The 12,382-nt window shown below is 32.0% G+C and overlaps 1 protein-coding gene across 2 annotated transcripts in view; it reads right to left on the reverse strand.

The window, feature by feature from the left end:
* Positions 1-12,382, reverse strand: part of LOC148619692 (calcium-dependent protein kinase C-like) — a 97,834-nt gene that overhangs the window by 62,424 nt on the left and 23,028 nt on the right. The gene's annotated exons all lie outside the window — the stretch shown is intronic.

Below are 12,382 nucleotides of genomic sequence, written 5' to 3' on the forward strand. Positions count from 1 at the left end.
AAGGTCAATAACTCTTATATGAAGTCATTGGACAACTTTGATCCCTGGAGACTTTTATAGGCCTTATAGTAAGAATCATTTCAGCAACTGAAAGTTTCATTCTATCTATCATAGTTTTCAAGATATAGCCTGAAAACTGTAAAAAAAAAAAAAAAAAAAAAAAAAAGAAGTTTCAATTTTAACCTCTCAAGAACAATAACCCTTACATGGAGTCGTCTGACAACTATGATCACTTGGAGACTTTTGAAGGCCTTATAATAAGGATATTTCAGCAATTGAAAGATATTGGCCAAACCTAACGGTTTGAGATATATGCTGTCTTTAATGCAGAAATTTAAATAATTGGCAGGGGTTCTCAGCTATTATTTGGTATATTTTGTCCTAATTATGTACCAAAAATTAAAAGAATTGTCAAATGGTTCAAGTGTTTCAACTACAGAACACCTTCAGGACCTGCCATTTTAGTACATAAGGGGATTGTCATTTATTCAAAATAAGGCTAACTCCCCTGAACAACATCACTGAATACCCTGTAAAAAAACAAATATTCAACACAGCCAAATAGGTGAGCTGAAGTCAAAAACAGTTGGATAGGTTTTCATTCTTTCAAGGCAAAGCAATCCTCCAGCCATCTTTAAACAATAAACCCTCTCTTTGATGATAAGATTTGCATAGATATATGACACAATATTGAAGATAAAAGAGTATTGAAATGGATTCCTGTCTCCTGTTCCCAATAAATTCTCTTCCTTGAGAAAAATTCATTAATTCAAATTGATTCATTTTTTTCTTCTTAATAAAACGTGGGAATTGCAAAGAAACTGACTCTGACATAATGAAAACCATGATAATTTGCAAGATGTCTGGAATGGAAAACTCTACGGATGTAACCACATGGAGATTTATTCCTTTATTTTATATACCCACACATCTGACTGAAATAATAAGACACTTCAGGTCTCACATGGACACAGTGATGAGACAGAATATCTAGACTCCATATAGATATATACACTTACATAAAACTTCTCATAAGTCCTCAATAAGAGAAAATATAAAACATAGTGCGTCCAGTACCTAAGTAAATAAAATTTCAAAGGTCCTGTATAAAAAAATTAGGGTCACAGACTTCAGACTAGTGCATTAGAATCAATTTTGAATTGATATCTTGAAATGCCAAAAAAAATGTTTCAGCAAAAATAAAATGTTTAACAGTATTTTGCTGTCATTAAAATTATTACTTTCCTTGATTGAAGGATACTTCTTTCGAAATCTAGTAACGATCTTGAACTATACACAATGTTACCAGGAAACTCTGAAGTCAATAGGGATGATGACAGCTTCATATCATCCAGCCACTGCAATATTTTATGTTCTTTCAAATGTTTACAACCAAATTGCTGTATAATGTATGAATTTAAGACTGAAGAAAATGACACACATACATGTACTTTTGGTAACTAAACACTCATAGAAAAATAAATGACAGAAAAGAAAAAAAAATAATAAAAAAACTATCAACTTTTTATTGGGCAAACAAATTCATAGTTAGAGAAATCAGAGTCAGGCCCATTTGAAAGAAGAAGAGAAACAAATTATAAGTTCAATACAAGATGTTGCATCATCAAAAAGTATGCTTCGTTTTATGTTCCATCAAATTGACAATAAAAGCCATTAATCTAACATTGACAAATACTGATAATTCTTGATATATTGTAATAGATATATTTCATGATCAATAGCTTTGTTTACCTAAATACAATGTCTTTCAAGTTATTGTTTTAACTCATTTTTTTCAAAGCATTAAAAGTTCAGCTATTTTCTTATAAGTAAAGAAAATGCACTAATATTGAACAGGTTTTCTTAAAATCAACTTTAATGCAGAATTGTGTTGGTTCTCAGTATGGGTGTATACTGTATACTTCTATAAATTAAACATTTTACTATTTTACTGCTGTGATGTGCTCACCTCAAGTCGCACTATACAGATAGGATTGAGGTGAACTGTACTGTACACAAAAATGACCCAGTCTAATTATATAAAACTTAAAAATAGAAGGTGAAACTTGGTGGAAATATTGATTGCGGGTAGTAGAACATAAAAAGATACAATAAAGAGGTTTAAAAATCATGCTTTAAGCTATCTGGAAAGATTCAAGTTCTCGCCAGTTTGGGTTCTCTTCCTAAATGGCTGTTTTTTTGGGTTTTTTTTCAAAAATTCAAAATTTTGCATTAACTTCAATTAAAATCATGAAAAATGTGCAGAAAACGATTCACTTCTTATTTATTTACTTTTTTTACAATTATACCATGCCCACTTACTTTTTCTGGCAGTTTTAAAGTGCCTGACATTTTAGAAAACCTGTTTTGTTTTTTTTTTACAAGTAATTTTGGGCAGGCACCCAAAGTTTGTTATGAAAACTGATGCATATTTTTTATTATGTAAGCAAGGCTACAGATTTTCATGAAAAAAAGAGAAAATAATATCTATCTCTTTTCATGGATCTCCATAACATAAAGTTTTGAAAAATAAATACTTTTTACAGGAAAAAAAAACTGTTGGATTTGCTTGTTAAAGTGCCTCAATATAGTTTTATTTCCACAAATTGTCATAAAGTTACCTGCAGAGACCTATCTATATAGTGGAACATAAACAGTACAGAGTGAAACAGATTTTAAATAAATAGGGCACTAATGGAATATTGAGTAATACCCTGATACATCATGGTGAAAAAAGGGAGATGGCAAAATGACCAAAATGGCTAAACTTGAAAGCTGCATTTTAGATTTTGCAGATAATTTAACTTAACCTGTATTCTATGGTACTTAACAACTGCACAAAGCTTCAAAAAAATTATTGATCTGTTCTCAAATCTTCATCTGGAAACTCTCAGGGACAGACAGACTGACAGATGAACACTCAACTTTTCACCACATCGTGTGGTGGTATAAAAATTATCATAATAATTTTCAATAAATTTTAATTCACATTTGCACTGTAAAAATGTCTCTTTTTTGTAATACTTATACAGTGAAACCTACCTAAACTGGAAACCTGTATAAAACAGACATCTTTTTAAGTCACTTCGTTTCAGTTTCAATAATTTTATAACCCGCTCAAACCAGACACTTGCCTAGACTGTACAAATCACTTCAGTCAACAGGGGGTTCAGTTTAGACATTGATGTCTTATTGTATAACAACTGTTTACCATGCCATCTAAGCACTAATATTTTTTTCAAGGTGTTCTACATGAATTACAGAACACAAAAATACACAAAATATATCAAAAACTGCCTAACTCTTACATGGATGTGTAACTTAGATAATATAATCTCCATAGAAAAGCTCTCCAATTTAAGGATTAAACAACTAAGTCAAATCAAATCTACCCTATGGTAAGAAAGAAGATAAAATATGACCATAAGCAAGGGAATAATTGCACTTGATACAAATGTGTCTACTGTAAACCTCATTAGTACAGGTAGCATGGATGCCTTAGTGGTGTTTTTCTGAGTCCTAGATTATGACCTGTAAACAAGAATTGACCTCATCGAAAGGCAGTGCTGCCATAAAAGTGTAAATTCTTATATTGCCCCTAAATATTTGCACCCTGGCATTAATTGTCAGAACTGTTGGCATACAATAATGACCATGTCAAATTGCTGGGAAAACCTACTTATGTTAGTTCAAGAAATGTTTGTGAACTATTAGAGTTAGTGTTTTGGCTACCATGTCAAATGGCACAGGAAACTTACTAATGAACAGTCTAAGAGCAATCCAGGGAACCAAGGCTACAGCGGAAATCAAAACAATGTAATCCAGGGACAAAGACCAGATATGGAAAACAGACACGCACAACAAAGAACATAAAATAACCAAAACATTACATACAATGTAACAGAAGTAAATGAGCAACTCTTGACTCCATTAAAAACTGGGAGCATGTTTTAAATATGAAGAGGTCAGTTCTTCAACATACTGCAATAGAAATTGTAATGCCAAAGAACAGAACTATCAGTGATTCAGATCAATGACTTGTACAGTAGGCAGTTTATGCATGCTTCTTAATTTTCACTAAATACATGAAGAATGCGGAAGCATGAAAATTTCAAGTAAAAAAGTGCTTACTTTCACAAAATTTCAAGGCTTGAAAATTTTAGAAATGCATGAAATATCTGCCTTAAGAGGTAAAACAAAAATCAATCAAACAATCAGTGAAAAATACCTAAAATATTCTAACAGCCAGTAAATGAGATGGTTACAGCTTACTAGTGTTACAGAGATTAACTATCAGTAATGCAATAAATAGCAAATCCTAAAATATTAAAAAATCACTACATATTGACCAAAAGAAACTGTGACAAACTAAAATATATTCATTTTCAGAAGGCACTCTCGAAAATATAGCGTAACCTGGATTGGCCTGGCCTTGGACTGCCCTGTATATTTTTGACAGCCTGGCTTGGCCTGAACATTTTTGGTCTTAATCTTTTACTGCTGTTGATTATGAAAATTTCCTTATGAGGCCAGGCCATGTTTTACAGTATAACTCTGGCACAAAATTTAATTAAAATGAAAAATACCAATATCAGGTAAAATACAAGTATACATTTCTTAGTATGAATGTCTTTGAATGTCTCCTTTGGCTCTAAGGGTAATAGGACACTGAAAACAAACTCTAAATGTCTGGCAATAAATCTACGAGCTGTAAATGTCTTCTTAAAGCATTACCAGAAAAGGCTAAACGTTCAAACTGACAATTTATATCTTCTCAAAGTAGCCAATCAATAAAACTAGTTTGAAAATAAAAGGAATACTTTTACTGTGGAAATAGACAATGCTAAAGTAATCTCTAAATTCTGCAGACATTCAAACATGCAATACATTCATATTCATTGTAATGTCTTACATAACTGGAAATGAATACATGTAGTATATCACATGTACAATAAAGACATGTGTTATATAAACTGCATAGGGTAGGAAGAGAAAATTCTTGGAATGCTTATTATCAAAAAAGCGAGATTAACTGATTTCACAACAAAATTTATTACCCACCCATATCTGATATAAAACAGATCCCAGGAAAGTATATACTGAATACGTGATTTAACACCATAAATGAAAACCAATAATGGCAACAGAAATTTTAATTGAACGCAATGTCCATAATACGTGACATTGTAAGTTGCCTTGATCCATTAAATGGCATGTAACATAAAGAGGGTAATTATTTTTGCAAATGCTTAACTTTCAACAGTCATTTTATTTTTTTTTAAACACAAAATATCGACAAAATTCATTGAAGCCTCAATAATGGGACAATTTAGAAACAACAACATCCAAGTATATGGCCTGAACGAGAAAAAAATGCGAAAATAATAAAAATTCCCTGAAAACATACACATCACACCAAAAAAAATAGAGCGCTTGCAGTATGAACTTGCACAAAAAAAAATTGTTGAAAAATTTGGAACAAAGAAGTCAATCTACATATTTCAGATAAAACCTTTTAATAGTGATATTGCATACTGTAGAAATAAGGACCTCATAAAAAATTCCCATTACATATAATTTGAAATAGTTTCATTTGATTATGTAAATAAACCCCAAAAAAAATAGTTCAAAGTTTAATCTTTTGCCCCATAATTTCATAGTAGAAAAAATTACTCTTCATTGGCAAGCCATACTCGGAAAATAATGACAGGGTCTTAAAAGTGTCCCTATAGAAAATCGAGGATTTCTTACACAAAATTCCTCTTTAACAGTAGTAACTGCATCAGAACAAGTGAAAAGACGAGTTCCATTAGGGACATTAATAAGAACCCATTTCTAACAAAACACGCTGCATTTTATTCAAGTCAAGTTGAATACAGGAAAAATTTCCCACAACTGTCATTGTGACATTACATTGCAAAATCACAAAATGCCTAAGACATCGCCTTACATTTAGTCATCTTAACTTGAAATCATGCATTTTCAGAAAAACTCATCCTCTCTAAAACATCTGACCTCTTTGATAGTAAAGGGTATAAAGAGTAATACTTCTATGCATCAAATTGTCCTTGAAAGCCTATACATTGTTCAATGTCAATTTAGCCTATGGAAACCATGTCTCAATCTTATCTATTTCACTGTATCAACAAATAGGGAAGACATTCACTAATCATCCTTCACAAACAAATAGCTAATCTCCATGTAATTAAACAGCCAACTGAGAACTAGCAGATTATTTTTACCAGTTCTTTGGAATTTGATTAGAGCAAGAAAAATTATTTTCATTGTGGACTTTGATGTAAAATCAATAAGCAGTAACTCTGGGGATGTTGACAGAAAGAGCTTTTATCCCACCTATATTTTCTCCTTGATGTGACATTGCTCGCTCTTGCAAGACTGTTTCAGGTATACCAATTAAAAGTTGTGTCTTTAATCCCTACAGTCAAGGAATTGACTTTGATTCTGGAAACATGGAATAAGAGGATTTTGAATTCCTTTTTAATCAATTCAACATAAGATGCTGAGAATTGATTTATGATTCATAACTCTTTTAATTTAAACATGAAGTTGCATATGGAAGGTCAAGTACAGTTGTACTATTAAATGAAGAATTCTTGGTTCACACAAGCCCTTATTGGTTTTTTTTCTGTTCAGACCTAAAAAACAGCATGCATTCAAAAACATTTCAGCTAAAGGTGCATTTGCTTAAGTTTTCCTTACAGTAAATAACAAAGTCAACTTTAGGGAACAGAGTTGGTCTTCCATTGTTTGAAAGCCATTTGATACCTGATGAAACTCTTATGAAATCAACTGGACAATTAACAAGGAGATTAAAACTTTCTATCATTACAAAGATATTGTCATCTAACCTTTTGTCCATAGTACAGTTAACTACCTACAGAAGTTTATCAGGCAATAGATATTTAAGTGTAAGTGTTTGAAAGAATCAGGCAAAATGGGAAAAATCAGAAACATGCATGTCAAAACCCCACCGATTTTACAGTGTAATATCACTCAAGGATACTTTCTCTATTTGACAATAACACTATTTAATCTCTGCATCACTGGCTTCAGTCAGAAATATTTCAAGTCATCTGCCCTTGAAATCCTTTCAGTGAATTACAATGAAATTAAAACTCAATGCACTAACATGATATGGAAAATATTGTCTTTTTTCCTTGATTCTGATGGAGCAAATAGTCAATTACATTATCAAAATGATGGGTTTTTCATAACCATGTTTCACCCACTGCCTAATTCTTACTGAGACTTATCAAGGGAAGAAAAACTCTATTCCATGAAGTTGCTTGTTCTGTGAAGACCTAAAAAAGGTCAGCTACAACCTATTATCAACAGAGCATTTTGGTACACAATAAACAAAAATCAAAAAATCTGTCACCTAGTCCAAACTTTTCATAAAAGTCTAATGAGAATTTAGGATTTTTCATGGCCTTCAGAAAACAAATGGTATGTGAAACCATGGCAGAAATACAATTCTCTGCTGACCCATTTAAGACTATGGAATATTTTTGTTGTGACATACAAGAGGAAAGAAGGTACTGTGAAAGTACTTTAATTCATGGATACCAATTTTCGTGGATCAGGGAAGAAACACAAGTTCATGGATTTTTGAATTTGTGGTTTTCAGTGTACACATCAATGGGAATCTCTTATTCACTGGGAACCAAATTTCGTGCTTTGGTCTACCCACGGAAACCACAAAAATTGGTACTCCACAAACAATAGTACTTCCACAGTGTTCCTTATTAAGACCCCCCAAACCTTATACACCATTAAATAGATCAAATATGTTGAACTCTAGTAACTGAACTTTACTGTTTCAAAGGCCTTTCAAGTTCAATCTATACAAGAGGACACCTGTTATTTCTAAGTAAACCACTTCACATTTTCTACTAAACCAATATTACATCTATAAGCAATGCTCAGGAAAAACTGCTAACAATGAAAGAATACCATTAATTTGTATCTAATGATTCATGTTTTTCTACAACAAAAAATTGGATTTATTTTGACTTCACAACACTGCAGTTAAACTTATGTAATTTCATGATGAAATTTTAGGCTATTAAGTTTTTAAGTGTGGGAGGGTATACTATTGGGATTTTAACAAAACTCTGATAAAATCAGTGTGGTCTGAACTTTTATAATTGGTGTCCTTTAAAAGTCATTATTTCAGTCTATAAATTTTGCAACGACTACAATTAAGGTATGAAAAACAGGTATAGCTATATTAATTAGAAAAACCTCATTAAGTGTAAGTGTTTGTAAGAATCAGGCAAAATTGGAAAAATTAGAAACTTGCATGTCAAAATCCCACCGATCTGACAATATAATTTCACTCAAGGATGCTTTCTTTATTTGAAAAGACCATTATTTGTTCTCCGCATCACTGGATTCACTCCAAGATTTTTTCAATAGAATGTTAGAAAAATGAGGTTCTTGACAGAGTTATCTGCCCTTGAAATGTTCATTTTCAGTGCATTTCAATGAAACTTTAACTCAAAGGTCCAGCATGATATAGAAAATCTTGTCTGTTATCCTTGATTCTGATGGTGCAAATAGTCAAATTACACTATCAAAATTATGGGTTTTTTCATACTATGTTTCACCAACTGCCTGATTATTACAGAGACAGACACTTAATGAGGGATTGCAGTTACAACTACTATTCTGTGCAATTTCATAGAAAACTATCATCTATTTACTTTTACTCAAGTTTTTGTACAGACACTAAATATCTAGAGAAAGAAAACGAGTGCCTTTCCATTAAAAGATCGCAATATATTTCCTGTTGTATAAAAAAATATCAAAGTTATAAGTAATTATAAGATACAATGCATTGTCAGATGTAATACTTAATACAGCGAATGATCATTCTCAGTGTTTATCAATATAAAATTCTACATCTTTATCCTTTTAAAGGCAATGGCTTATCATTCCAACCCAGTTTGCCGATAATGAATGGAGTTGGAAAATCTTGGATGTCATATGGATACATTGATTTATCCCTTCCATTGCTGATCCTGGACATCTCTGTGTCTAATAACCATAATTCATGTCAAAAGATTACATGACTGATCTGAAAAATAACCCACCATCTCAACCCCATGGTGCATATCAATAATTCGACCTGATATTTTATTGAAAATCATTGACTGACAAAACAGTGATACCATTTATGTTCAAAACCTCCCAGACTGACATCTCATGTAATGTATGAATCTTTTTTTTTAAATTGAACAAAATAACAAAATCAGAAAAACTGTGATTAATGTTCACTAACTTTATACCCCCACACATGCACCTTTATATCTCCAAATTCTTTTGAATCAAAAACTAAAATAATAAGTGCATATTGGGACTATATAACAAAGACTCTGTAAAAGTTTCATTCAATTCCATTCCATGGTATAGGAGGAATGACAATGTCAATGTTTTGCTATTAGGAAACACCAATCAAATCAAAATCTAAAATAAGAGGTGCACAATGGGAACATGTAATAACAGACACCCCTATCAATTAACTCCACCCACTTTGCAAGTGGGGGTATAATTATAAAAGCCTTTTGTCTTCAGGTCAAATGCACTTGTGTATGTAAAAAGTTACTAAGACAAAGTGCTAAATATAAAAAAAATATATTACAAAACTTTCATGTCATTTTTATTTTATACTTCCCCTTCTTTTTTTAACAACTTAATATTTTGCATTTCCACTTCCTCTTAAACCATGTACCATCCTCATTGCCTTTAACACTTACAAATGGACGAAGTTTCATTGGGGAATGCCTATATTTGAGATTTCCCTTTTCTGAAATCAAGCACCATAACCAAAAATCTTGTTCAATCCTTCCTGAATTTAAGTGCTGACCCATTAGATAATAGTAATTGATTATTTGGGGTCAATGAAAGGATTTGAGTACAATAATTTGAAGCCACGAACATGTCATGGTAACTTATATAAGTTAAACACATATGTAAAACTGATGTCTAACTTCCTATGCCATTTGTGCACCAGTGAAAGAAACATGTTGATGCAATATCTGAACCATAATTTAAACCAATGTTAATCATTAACAATATACTTTTATTAGTTAGTGACACATTCTAATGATTTCATGACAGCAAAATTTATTCCAACCAACCATCAATTGTTTGGTTGTTTTACCAAGACACATACATTTACTACCACCCACATATTGCCATCTTCACTGGTGTTTGCACCAGCTGTTAAAGCACTTGGGTTATCTATAGCATGTCTCCCTTGTTAACTCTGTCCTCTGGGACAAAAAAACAAATCTGGTAATTTCTGTGGATAAACTTTATTAGATATCCATCAATATATGTTGAAACCTTTCATACCAATTAAGGTAGAACTTGTTAAAACCCATGTATGGTTCACTGGAAAATAGCAGGATATTGAAATTACTTGTTCCATCAATTACCAAGCAAACTCAAATCTAAATCAGAACATTTACATATGGACCATTACAATGTTTGAAGTAGAGAAAATTAAATTAATATCAGTGCAACTTTTTGAGTTTATTTTAAACATTCACAGGAAATTATCTCACCCCATAAAGCTGTGAAACAAACATTTGTAACAATTTTCTCACTTCTTCTATTGATCACTTTACAGCAACTTGATTCATGTTTGTGACAATTTTTTGGTTATAAAATGGAATTAATCAAATATTGGCAGCACCATATCTATGATTGATAATAAAACAACATTTCTGCATAAAAGGCCCTGATAGTAATAGTAAAACTGATGAAGAAAGTCTCCACAATCAATTACGTTGTTATAAGTCTTTCACACCGTGAAATAAACATACATGTGTATGAGTGTTTAAAATTGTAGTACCAAACACTGTGAAAAACCATTATTTTGGGTACCAGTCATAGTAAAATACCATTATTGTGGGTTCCAGTCATAGTAAAATAACATTATTGTGGGTACCAACCACTGTGTAAAATCTAAATTTGGAAACCAACTAATGTGAAGTAGTAATGTTTAAGACACCCACCACTAAAATACTATTACTTTGTGCCACATCCAAAGTGAAAAACCCTTTCTTTGGGTACCAATCACTACGAAAAAAAACATTATTTTTTTTAGGAAACCAGACTGAAATACCAGTATACTACAGCACTAGAAATAGAAATATTCTTGCATCCAAAGTGAGAAAATCAATGGAAATTATCTGGCACTGAAAAGCCTATAATTATGTAAGGAGTCATGTGTGAACAGTGCCAAAAAAAACTTCTGAAACTATGATTGTATGGCATTGTCATGTCAATGACATTATATTGTATGACATTATATTGTATGGCATTGTAATGTTGATGACATTATATTGTATAGCACTGCAATGTTGATTACTTTATACTGTATGGCATTGTAGTGTCAATGACAATATATTGTATGCCATTATAGTGTCTATGACATTATATCATATGGTACTGTCTAGCAGTGAGGACATTATATTGTATAGCATTATAGTGTCTATGACATTATATCACATGGTACTGTCTAGCAGTGAGGATATTATATTGCACGGCATTATAGTGTCTATGACATTATATCATATGGTACTGTCTAGCAGTGAGGACATTATATTGTATAGCACTGCAATGTTGATGACTTTATATTGCATGGCATTATAGTGTCTATGACATTAGATCATATGGTACTGTCTAGCTGTGAGGACATTATATTGTATGGCATTATAGTGTCTATGACATTATATCATATGGTACTGTCTAGCAGTGAGGACATTATATTGCATGGCATTATAGTGTCTATGACATTATATCATATGGTACTGTCTAGCAGTGAGGACATTATATTGTATGCCATTATAGTGTCTATGACATTATATCATATGGTACTGTCTAGCAGTGAGGACATTATATTGCATGGCATTATAGTGTCTATGATATTATATCATATGGTACTGTCTAGCAGTGAGGACATTATATTGCATGGCATTATAGTGTCTATGACATTATATCACATGGTACTGTCTAGCAGTGAGGACATTATATTGTATGGCATTATAGTGTCTATCACATTATATCATATGGTACTGTCTAGCAGTGAGGACATTATATTGTATGGCATTATAGTGTCTATGACATTATATCATATGGTACTGTCTAGCTGTGAGGACATTATATTGCATGGCATTATAGTGTCTATGACATTATATCACATGGTACTGTCTAGCAGTGAGGACATTATATTGCATGGCATTATAGTGTCTATGACATTATATCACATGGTACTGTCTAGCAGTGAGGACATTATATTGTATGGCATTATAGTGTCTATAACATTATATCACATGGTACTGTCTAGCAG

The sequence above is a fragment of the Perna viridis genome, chromosome 4 (genome assembly GCF_037379345.1).
Source record: "Perna viridis isolate PV_CMFRI_1.1 ecotype Kerala chromosome 4, ASM3737934v1, whole genome shotgun sequence".
Lineage (NCBI taxonomy): Eukaryota > Metazoa > Mollusca > Bivalvia > Mytilida > Mytilidae > Perna > Perna viridis.